General features: G+C 39.9%; 1 protein-coding gene across 2 annotated transcripts in view; it reads left to right on the top strand.

The window, feature by feature from the left end:
* LOC117177638 (ubiquitin-conjugating enzyme E2-17 kDa) overlaps positions 1 to 7,975 on the top strand; it is a 262,017-nt gene extending 254,042 nt beyond the window's left edge. For both annotated transcript variants that reach the window (XM_033368433.1, XM_033368431.1), the window contains exon 5: positions 7,175 to 7,975. The gene's annotated coding sequence lies outside the window, so the exon portion shown is untranslated. The remainder of the gene's footprint in view (positions 1 to 7,174) is intronic.
* The last annotated feature ends 3,315 nt before the right edge of the window (positions 7,976 to 11,290 follow it).

Below are 11,290 nucleotides of genomic sequence, written 5' to 3'. Positions count from 1 at the left end.
AGGGAGCTCTTCTTAATATTTTGACACCAAAATCATGTCGATACACCTTACCGACTGCGAGTAAAGCCACCCACGCTTTAACTTGACAGACTGTACCTTACACATATAATCCCTTAAATGCTTTGAAAGTTCGCACTTACTGAGGATTCGAACCCTACCTTAACTACCTAAACTTGTACTCTACCGCGCACTTTAACTCATTTCGCTATCGATGCGTTTAGACCTTGGTCATAAAATTTTGGCCATTATTGTAATTAGTTGTTCTAAGACAAATTGAACATTTTAGATAGACTTTAATGAAAAAAATGTATTTAAAAACATTTAAAAATTAACATTTACTTTTTTTAAAAACTGCTTGATAGACGGCTTGATAGGCGGTGGGGCCGCATGAAATTTAGTAGAGCGAATAATACCATTTTTTGTGACCGATGTTCGCTTCAAAGCCGTTCTAATGTACTTCTAATGTACGTTCCGACATAGTTCCAGATAGGGCCTCATAACATTTCGTCGGGCGAACAATTAAATTTCTTGTATCCGATGTTCGCTTCAAAGCCGTATGGAACCGAATAGAAAACTATTTTCGAACTTAAATAAGAAGTTTTTTAACTTAAGCTCAACAAAGTTCCAATTAGAGACGCATAACCTTTCGTCGGAAAAATAATTCAATTCCTTGTATCCGATTTTCGCTTCAAAGTCGTATAAAACAGGATAGAAAACCATTTTCGCACTTAAATCAGAACAGTCTTTTGATTTAAGTTCCGACATCGTACCAGATAAGGCCGCATAAGATTTCGTCGGGCCAGTAATTAAATTTTTGTGTCCGAGGTTCGCTTCAAGACCGTACAGAACCCGATAATAAACCATTTTCGAACCTATATGAAAACAGTCTTCTAATTTAAGTTCGGACATATTTCCAGATAGGGTCGCATAAGATTTCGTCGCGAAAATAATTGAATTTCTCGTATCTGATGCTCACTTCGAAGCAGGTAGAAAACGGTTCTTGGATTAGGATGAAAATAGTCTTCTAACCTAAATTCCGACAAAGTCCCGGATAGGGCGAGAAAAAATGCTACTTTCCATATGGCATTCGGATGAAAATCCGGTATCTTAAACAAATCGCCTACTTTAAATGAGACGCCCCTGCGACACCTGTTATAATATTTTGATTGCCGAAAAAACGCCTGATCCTGATGCTTTGTTATTAAGTCTCTTAGGTGGGTGAGTCTTGACATCCTAGTTGCCCAACCTTCAGCATCGGGTGGGGCAACTCTGCCTCCCCCTCAAAGGTTAGTCTAAGCAGGTTGCTAGGCCTGGGTTCCCGTCCCATATTTCGAAATGCCAAAGTACACCTTGTAGTACTGTGATTCGACATGTTATACGCGAACATGAATTCTTTCAAGTGTACGTCCCATTCTCGGTGATCCTGCTCCACCAACGAGACTATCATAGTCTTAAGGACTCGATTAGTCCTCTCAACAAGATTCGCCTGGGCGTGGTATACTGGGCTGAACGATGGATGGATGTTATATTCCCTAGCCATTTCGTCCATGCATTGTTCGCTTATTCAGTGTCTATCCGAATGAAGCACTTCTGGTGTGCCCAAACGACTGATAATTAGGCGTTTAAAAGTATTCTTGATGTTAGCTGCATTCGCCTTTTTTAGAAGATCTACTTCCATGCATTTAGTGAACAGATCTTGGTATACAACCAGATACTCATTACCCTTCTCACTTCTTAGGATTGGGCTGATTACGTCCGTGGCCACTACATCCCACGGCTCTTGAACTAAGCGATGACCCATTAAATCGCAAATTTGCTCTATAGAAAGTCTTCTCAATGCCCATATGGCCGGATTCAGGGTTTTCATGCACCTCCCTCATCACTTCATTTATCTGGTCTTGTGGTATGACCAGTTTCCAGGCATCCAGGTTATCCAGGATATCTTCCAGCAGGAGGTTGTTTTGATATCGATATAACCGACCCTCAACTACCTTCCAACTTCTATACTCAGTTGGAGTGTCCATAACCGCCTGTTGGCGCCTCTCATACCAATCGTCCTCCACTGGTTCTATCATGGCCAACTTAGCTGGTATTATAAAGGCTGTCTTTTCATTGCTCTCATTAGTCAAGGGAATCTGTTAATATGCCTTGATTACATCAAGCGTCGAAATATATCGAGCTGAGCTTAATTTGTCTAGGGTCTCAGTAATGAAGGGTGACGGATATGCATCTTTCTTACTGACTTCATTGACTTTTCTAAAGTCAATGCATATCAGATTTCCTCCATCTGATTTTCGAGCCATCACGACTGGACTGCACTATTCGCTTGATGAGGGCTCGATGATATCATTATCGATAAGTTTCTGGGCTTCATTTAGTAGCGCCTCATGAATCTTTGGTGACATGCGATAGTTCCTTTCTCTAATTGGCGAACTTCCCTGAGTGTCGATCGTATGCTCGGTAAACTTGACCGCGGGTAATTTTTCCGGAGGCGAAGGAAGCACCCGTTTTAAAAATAAATTGAGTTCCGCCCTTTCCCCTTCCAACCAGGTGGCAATTCCTTTGCAAGTCTCAGGCTCGCCTTCGTTCACTACCTCGAAAGAAAACTTGATGAGTGGCTCGTCAGCCGTCAGCCCAAACTCCTCCGAAAAATCCATGCCTAAGCACGCACAAGTCAGCCAGGTCTGTTATTATTCTAACGGCTACCCCGCGGGTCACACCTCCCAAACTGATAGGGATTGAAGCTACACCTATGACGGACTCTAAGGTACCATTCGTTATCATGACTGCGCCCTGCCACTCAGGTTCATTTTAATATTAACCGCTTTAGCAATTTCTAACCCATTCGCTCCCATGAAGGTGCTCGTTGATCCTATGTCCACCAATGAATGCCAGGCTTTATCCCCTATTACAACGTCAATATAGGGTCGTGCGGCTTTACCTTTATTTAAATTATGGCTGAACGGGGCACACGAATTATAAACACCTTCCTCCAGATCGTTCACGATCTGTGATTCACTGATCTCAGATTCTACTGTACTCATAGCCGATGTTGACTTAATTTGATTGTTAAATGTTGTAGAATTGAGTGAAGTTATGTCCAGTTGGTTTGTCCAAGCTTGGTTCTGCTTAGGTATAAAGGGAGCAGCATCGACCCAAAGTTTTCTCTCCCTTATTGGTTTCCCTGGCAATATGCCGAGTCGCAAGTGCTTTTTAATTGATCCGCCTTGGCACAGTTGTGACAAAACTTACGCCGCCTAGTTGGACACTTCTTCCAATGATGATCATCAACATTGCAATTGAAACAAGGTGGTTCCTGTTTAGGTTGGATCCAGGGCTTCCTATTTCTCTTCCACGGAGACCAATCCCTAGGGGATCCCTTTAATTCTTCAAAGTCTTTATGCTCGTCTGACTTTGACTTCCGAAGCTGATGGGTCCTTGCTGCCGGCCGAGTCTCTCTTATCTCGAACCATTACCAGGTCGGGAAGTACACTTTCTAGTTTATCAATAGCTGAGTCGGAGCTAGCCTCTCTAACTGCACTTCCGCCTGAACCTTTCTTCGTTGACGTATAGGCAAACTCAGAGAAGAATGCTTCTTCCAGCTTAGTTGGTTGCCTATCATCGTCCATTGTACTTAGCGTTCTCTCTGCATCAGCTGCCAGAAACGCCAATCCATTATAGTCAACGAATTCGTGACGCCTGACTAACCGTTTAATGTCGGAACGTAAGTTAGTATACGCCCAATCCATTTGCTCTTGCAGAGTCACGGGCATCGAGAACCTTCGATGTAGGCTCTGGATGCAGATGAGATAATTTGATGTGAATTCATCCTTTCCTTGATACTAGGCAGTCTGATAAGTACCTGAAAATTCTAAGAGATGGCATTAGTATTCACTAATGTGAACCATTTTCGTCGAGCTTGATCCTTCAAATGACGCCTGTCAAAACTTCAGCCATTTATGTTTACGCATTTACAAGTTACAGCACTGAGAAGCGACTAACCTCCGAGTTTTTTTTAATATTGAAAAATCTGAGTTTCGAGTTTTGAGCAAACACTACTATCTTCGCAAGAAAACGATATCCGAGACCAAGGCCAGGCTGGATAAGTATTACCCGGACTCCGCACCGTCGATTGGAACGATTCATAAGTAGTTTACCGAGTTTCGTTGTGGCCGTACGAGCACAGTTGATGCTGAACGATCTGGGCGCCCAAAAGAGGTCACTACACCAGAAAATGTCGAAAAAATCCATGATATGATGTTGAATGATCCCAAAGTGAAATTGAGAGAGGTAGTTAATGATGTAGGCATATCATTGGAACGTGTGGGCAATATCGTGCATTAAGTTTTGGACATGAAGCTCTGCGCGCGATGGATGCCGCGTTTGCTCACAGTGGACCAAAAACGAATTCGTGTGACAACTTCCCAGCAGAATTGGGCATTATTTTCGCGTAAGCCGAAGCGTCCAAAAATGCAACAATGGGTCGGAAAGGATATGGCCTCCGTATTTTGGGATGCACGTGGCATAATATTCGTGGACTATCTTGAAAAAGGTAAAACCATAACCGGAGCGTTTTTACTCAAATGAGGAGCTCCTAGCTGAAACTGAGTCGTATTTTGGAGACCTTCCGATCGAGTACTTTTCGGACGGTATCAAAAAGTTAGAAAATCGTTGGACTCGCTGTATCGACCTAAAAGGAGAGTATGTTGAAAAATAAAACCGACTTTGGCCAAAAAAACGTCTCTGTATTTCATTTTTCAGGGACTTATCAGACTGCCTAGTATCTCTTAGCCACCTGTTCGTCCAGCTTCCACTGATAATTAATATTGCCAAACTGGTCACGAAAGGCGGCTTTCAATTCTGGCCAGGTAGGCCATGCCTATTGGTTCACACTGAACCCTTCGACCCGCAGGTCGTCCAGTAGAAATGGCATAGCACTCAGCATAATATGGTGGGTGGGGGTCGTTTGTCACATTATTAAATTTTGTTTGAATATAACGGAAAATGCCTTCCGCTATTTTCGGTTCTTGATCAATCAGAAGGGGTAAGAAAATGCCTACCGCAATTTTCTTTGACTTATTTAGTTAAAAGGGGTAAGAAAATGCCTACCGCAGTTTTCTTTTCTTAATTCGTTACGCACAGTCAAATTTTTCCAATAATTTTATTTGATATCCTAAATTTAAATAGTGAATTCGTTATATGACCCAAACTCAAAATTCTATGATTGAGCGTGAGTCCCATGAGACGACAACAAAACGTAATATTATCCTATTGTCCTAAATCAGATCCTGATTATCATTAAACTCTGGCCGGTTCTAATATATCACGCCTGACTGAACAGTGTAGTGAAGTCTCAGCGATGACTCATCAAAATCGCTGAGACTCAATAACAAACGTTAATGGCGCTTAAATAAATTAAGTGAAACCAATAATACGGGTCAAAACAAAGTTTGATTTACATATGGCTACGGATGCCTCACAGCTTGAATCAGATTCAATAATCCAGGAAAAAAGGCAAGAATATTTTTCTTTTTCGACACAGACCCTTAAAAATTGAATGACAAAACGTCGACTTAAAACATTCCTATAGAAATAGCGTAAATTATTTCCCTGCTAATTTAGAGCCGGTATTTTCCAAAATATCGTTGACCTACAACCTTGGAAGTCATGCTGTCGCGCCATGTTGGAAAACTAATCGGATGGCTACCCTCAAACTACGATACGCCGCCAGAACAAGAAGTCACGCCCCACATTGCAATTACATCGACATTAAAATTATCATCAGAATCGACTATTTTGTCTGACTTAACCAACGCGCACTGATTCGACCACCACTCCTCACCCCGTGGGTACACATTTTAGAGAACGGTAGGTGAAAGGGGGAACATACCTCGACTCAATTTATTTCGGCTTTTTCCTTGGTGTGTCAATATGAACAATAGTATTACATTCAAAGCTGTTTTACGGTTTAGTAAATTTTTCCTGCTAAACTAGGCACCCCGTATGAAAGTCGAACACAGAATGAAAATTAACGACGCCGAGTACAGCATTGGCGCCTAGGCCATAGATGATACACCTAGAGAGCTGACTATGATACGCACCTAAACGTGTGAAGGCAGACTTAAATTTGAGTTTTCCATTGTGAGTAGCCATTTTCCCTGCCCCCCCCCACTCGCTCGACATTAGAGTGTTCCACATAGATCGCCATGTTGACTCGCCACTCCACTCACATGCGTCACATGCGCGACGCATTACTCAGTCCGGCGCACCTACTATATGTAGTGTGCGCTTTAAGATTTCAGCTGCCTTGTGTTTTTAATGATTCACGGCCAACTAGTCGTGAATCTTTAGTGCTGCTTGTGTGGGTGGTGTAGTGTGGTTGTCGGGCCCTCCGGTCCTAAGAGTTCCTGATAAACATAATAAAAAAGTTCGAAGGCATTAATACGTGTCTCAACAGTGTCTGATGTTTCCCTACAGTCTGGCGGCGGTTCAGATTGGCGACGCTACAATTTCAAGCTTCGACAGGATTATTTCTGGCAACATGTCGTCACACTCGAGGCCCCTGTCATTTGACAGTTTGTTATGATTCTGTGCTCGACCAGGTACTGGTTTTCATTGAATATTCTTTTTAAAATTTTAATCAGACTTCCATCGAATAGGCGTGAACAGTTCATCAATTTGGGCGTGGCAAGAATTACTACGTCACAATATATATACTTATTCATTTTTGTTTATTTCTTGTTTATTTAAGGCCTAAAACTTTGATTTTATGATGAAAGGAGTGAGCCCCCCCCCCCCCCCCGAACAAAAATATCCGTGTTCATTGTAGTTTTTGGGTTTAAAATTTCTTTTTTATTCAAAAATTGTAATAATCTTATATAAATTACTTATCTTTAAGTAGGTTTTCGGGTTTTCTTATTATTGGTATAACAAAACACAATTTTAAAAAGAACAAATATTCAAAATTCAGAATTTTCTATTTGGGTTTTTCCGATTCTTGAGGTACGCGACTGTTATACAATTATCCTGCACAAAACCATAAACTCCACATGAACCTAATGAGCAGCCTTAATTGTCATATAATTGTGATGTTTGTTTTTGCACATTGCTGTACATTGTTGCGCACATTAGTAATAATGATATCTAATATCGTCAACTTATTACTCTGTTTCAGGCACTTTTCGTGATGATTATTCTCAACAAATGTGGTGGCGCACCATGAACCTATGTGTTCCGTACTTCTTAGTAAAATTCATGAATATGTATTGTTTTCCTCATAACCATAACTACCTTATTATACAGTAAATTATACGCAGTTGAGTGTATAGATGTCTTATTACCCAAAAAACATAGGAAAAATAAGGCATACATGCACCAACTCTACTACATCACAGTGGGCAAAAAAATTAAGGTTGTCCTAGAGATGTCCGAGATATCTGTCTTAGGGTTGCCCTAAAGACGTCTTTTATAACATGTCTTTTGGTCATCCTAGGGATGCTCTTAAAACGTCTAATGTCAGTACGAAAGATCTGCCGAAAACGTCCATGTATTCAAGCCGTCTTTAGGTCATCTTTATGCCATTAGAAGTCTTATAGACGTTGATTGGCCTGGCATAGAACGTCCTAGGAACGTCCCAAGGACGTTATTGGGATTTTCATAGTTTTATGTCCACTGGGATGTATCACAAAAAAGTCCAATATGAACTGAAAATATTAGGTTATACTAAGTAGAGTTACTTCTTTTATCAGTGCATGTTAAAACTTAATAGACGATTATTGGAAGGTTATTTTTAAGAGAAGCAAATTGGAATTTGCACATATGTAAATACGGACTGTAGATCTAGTACCTAATATTGCATCTGAATACCATAATTCTGGATGAACTGGCAGTCCTTCTGCCGTCTCTGGAAGTCGCACTTGGTTAGTCATGATCACCAACTATTTTAGCTATTAGGAAATAAATGTAAGCCTGTCAATGACAAGAAAGGAAGTCAGTCAGTAGGATTTTATTCTTATTTACTACCTAAAAATAAAATTTGTCAGGTATATTTTTTGTGAGGAGAAAAAAGGTAAAATCTTTTATAGACGTGGTGTTGGAGTCTTTTAGGACGAGTCTAGGCATACCAACTAAAACCAAAAACTTCCTCTTGAGAATTCATAAAACTGCTCGCGGAACTGCCTTTGGGCTTTAAACTTTACGAGCAGTGGGTTCCTGCTTATAGTCGCTTATGCGACTCTTTCCTCAACCGTTCCCCGAAAGCCCGTTAGATTCGTTATCAGTTTCGTCAAAGGCCATTCCCTAGTAAAAAGGCATATTAGAAACCTAATAGAAACCTAATAGGAGGTGATTTATTTTAGGCACTATTACTTTCGAAAGTCGCTTTTGCTACAATCGAATTTGAATCCGGTGTCTGTGCGGTTTTGTTTTTGGCAACTTTAAACTTTTTAATTGGATCTTATTAGGGACTGATGTGGTTTGTCTTCGGTACCCGTACCATTCAGCTATTGGTTTCTAAGTGGAACCTATTGAATTTGAATCGATTTCTGTGCGGTCTCGTATTTGGTGATTTTGAACTTTTTAATTGGATCTCATTAGGGTTTGATGTGTTTTGCATGCGGTACTCCCCTGGTAAAAATGCCTATTAGAAGCCAAATAGAAACCTAATAGGGCGAGGTTTCTCTCTGGTGCTATTACTTTCGAAAGTGGGTGTTGTTTCTGGATTCTATGTAGTGTTCTATTAGATAACACAACCACACAAAAAAAGTGTGCGGATCTGGTAACAGGACACACGCATTCCTGTAGATTTTGGGGCGCTGAATTCAAATTCGGTATCAAAAATCACCCATCACGTCATGGTTGAGCCATAACCTCAAAAAATGACGAAAAATCATGCACTGAGGCAAAAAAATTTCAAAATAATGCCAGTGATACAAATTTTCACTTCAAAAACATGTCGACAACTGTGAAGGATCAACCCTTGCCTGATATCAACTTACTTAACATAACTTTACCCAACAGAACCTGACCTCACCTAACCTGAGTCAACAGAAATTTATCGAACTACACGTAAAGCTCTAGAAGCATATTTTTCCAGTAGCAAATGTGTGCTACATCGAATGGGTCAACTCGAGCCTAACCTAGAAATAAATCTAACCTAGCCTAACCTAACCTCACGAAACACAATTAAACTGATTGTGTTGTCCCATTGTGTTTGCGGTACCTTTTGAATCAGCTTCGGCTTAACCTACATAGAGGTTTAACCTATCCTAACCTAACAAAACCTGACCTAACCTAACCTAGACGAATGAAATTCAACCACACCTACAAATGAATCTAACTTAACAGAACCTAACGAAATTTTGCTTAACGCAACACAACTTAACTTTAGTGTACCCGTTGTAACACAATAAAATTCATTTCATTGTACTACAGGTGGTTAAAAATTTAGACGCACATTACTCATTTGAAGAAACTTAGAACTACAAGTAGAAATGACCCCATTTCAACTAACCTGACAATGTTTGTATCAATTAAAATGTAGAACTGTAACTTAAACATGCAAATGAATAAGAGTTTTATTCAAAATTTTTTTCTTTCTGCTTCTCTTAAACTTAAGGGATATATTTATACTATCTTTCGTGTTTACATTTTATCTTGCTTTTTATTGTAATTAAATCAATTTATAGACCTACTTCAGTCTATTTTCTGCCTGCTATAACGTATCCTTTTTTCTCCGAAGGAACGATGCAAAGGGTTACGCTTACGTTTAAGACCTACATTCGTTTCCCTTTTCAACATCCAGCAAAAATGAGCCATCATGACCTCGTCCCATCTACCCTGATATCGTTGTTCCATCACTTTTATGTCTTGATGAAAACGTTCCCCTTGTTCTTCGCTGAAATCATCAACATTTTCTGGAAACTTATCGAGATGGGAATCTAGAAAGTGAAGTTTTAAATTCATCAAGCAGCTTAAATTTTTGTAGTTTCTTATCATTTTCGCAACAATATTCTCGTAGTCTGGACTTTTTTTGTTACCGAGGAAATTTGCGTTTACTGCTTCAGAACTTTCCCAAGCGTCCATTTCAATTTTCGTCATGTGGATCACGAAATTAGTATCTCTTGTCAATATTCGAATCTGTGGTTCATCAAAGACTCCTTCTTTCAATTTAGCGTCTGAAACATTAGGGAATTTAAGGGATATATACTTATAGCATTGTCCATCTTTGTCTAACGCCTTGACAAATTGCTTCATGAGCCCAAGCTTTATGTGGAGGGGTGGTAGTAAAATTTTGTCTGGATCAACGAGGCTTTGGTTGATGCTATTATGAGAACCAGGTTTGAATGAATCTCACAAAGGCCAATGTTTTTTGCTGTAATGATTGGCTCGATCTCTGCTATTCCACAGGCATATAAAGCATGGCTCTCTCGTGAAACCCGATTGTTGGCCTAATATCATTGTTATGATTTTGAGATCACCACATATTTGCCATTTGTGATTCGTGTAATTAACTTTTTCAAGGAGTATTTTAACATTGTTACATTCTTCTTTGATGACCGTTGAGAAAGCTATAGGGATAGAAGCGTAAGTATTCGTGTTATGCAGTAAAACAGCCTTAATCCTGCGTTTTGACGAATCAATGGAAAGTCGCCATTCTTCGTCTCTGTACACATTTTTCTTCAAGTGGTTCATTAGTCCGTTAACGTCAGTGCAGTACACTAAACACGTCTCTTCGTCTTTAACGAAAAACGTTCTGAATTCTTTGTCCCTGTCGCGATAGAATGAAACTTTTGTCTTTGGCTCTAAAAGATTTCTTCTTTTTAGAAATGAAGCGGAAAATTCAGCGCCGTCTTTCGGTAATCCGAGATCTCTAAGAAAATCATTCAGTTCTAGTTGCGACACTAATATTGGAACCTTCAATTTCATTTTATGCACGCCATATTCGTCATCTTTTTCGTCATTTTCATCGGCATCATAATAGAACTATTTTCTGTTCGATCATTGATCTGTGCTCTTGTGACTGTGCACACATTAATGTACGAAATGTTGTTTTTATTTTTGGCGTTGAACCCTTTGACGGAATTCATGCAAAAGTAGCAATCCTTTGCAATAACGGGTTTTTTCCATGTGGTTGGTGTAGAGTACTTGCGGTACTTTTCGTTGTTTGAATTTTTTAGATGATACAACATAAGTTGGCAGGAATTGCAAAGGACGTGAGGAACCCATTTTGTTTCTTGGTGCAGCAATTTACGGTCAAAACACTTTTCGTAAAAACTTTTCACTTCCTCAT

The sequence above is a fragment of the Belonocnema kinseyi genome, chromosome 8 (assembly GCF_010883055.1).
Source record: "Belonocnema kinseyi isolate 2016_QV_RU_SX_M_011 chromosome 8, B_treatae_v1, whole genome shotgun sequence".
Classification (NCBI taxonomy): Eukaryota; Metazoa; Arthropoda; class Insecta; order Hymenoptera; family Cynipidae; genus Belonocnema; species Belonocnema kinseyi.
The sequence above is the reverse complement of the archived record's forward strand: the minus strand, read 5'-3'. Positions and strand labels throughout refer to the sequence as shown.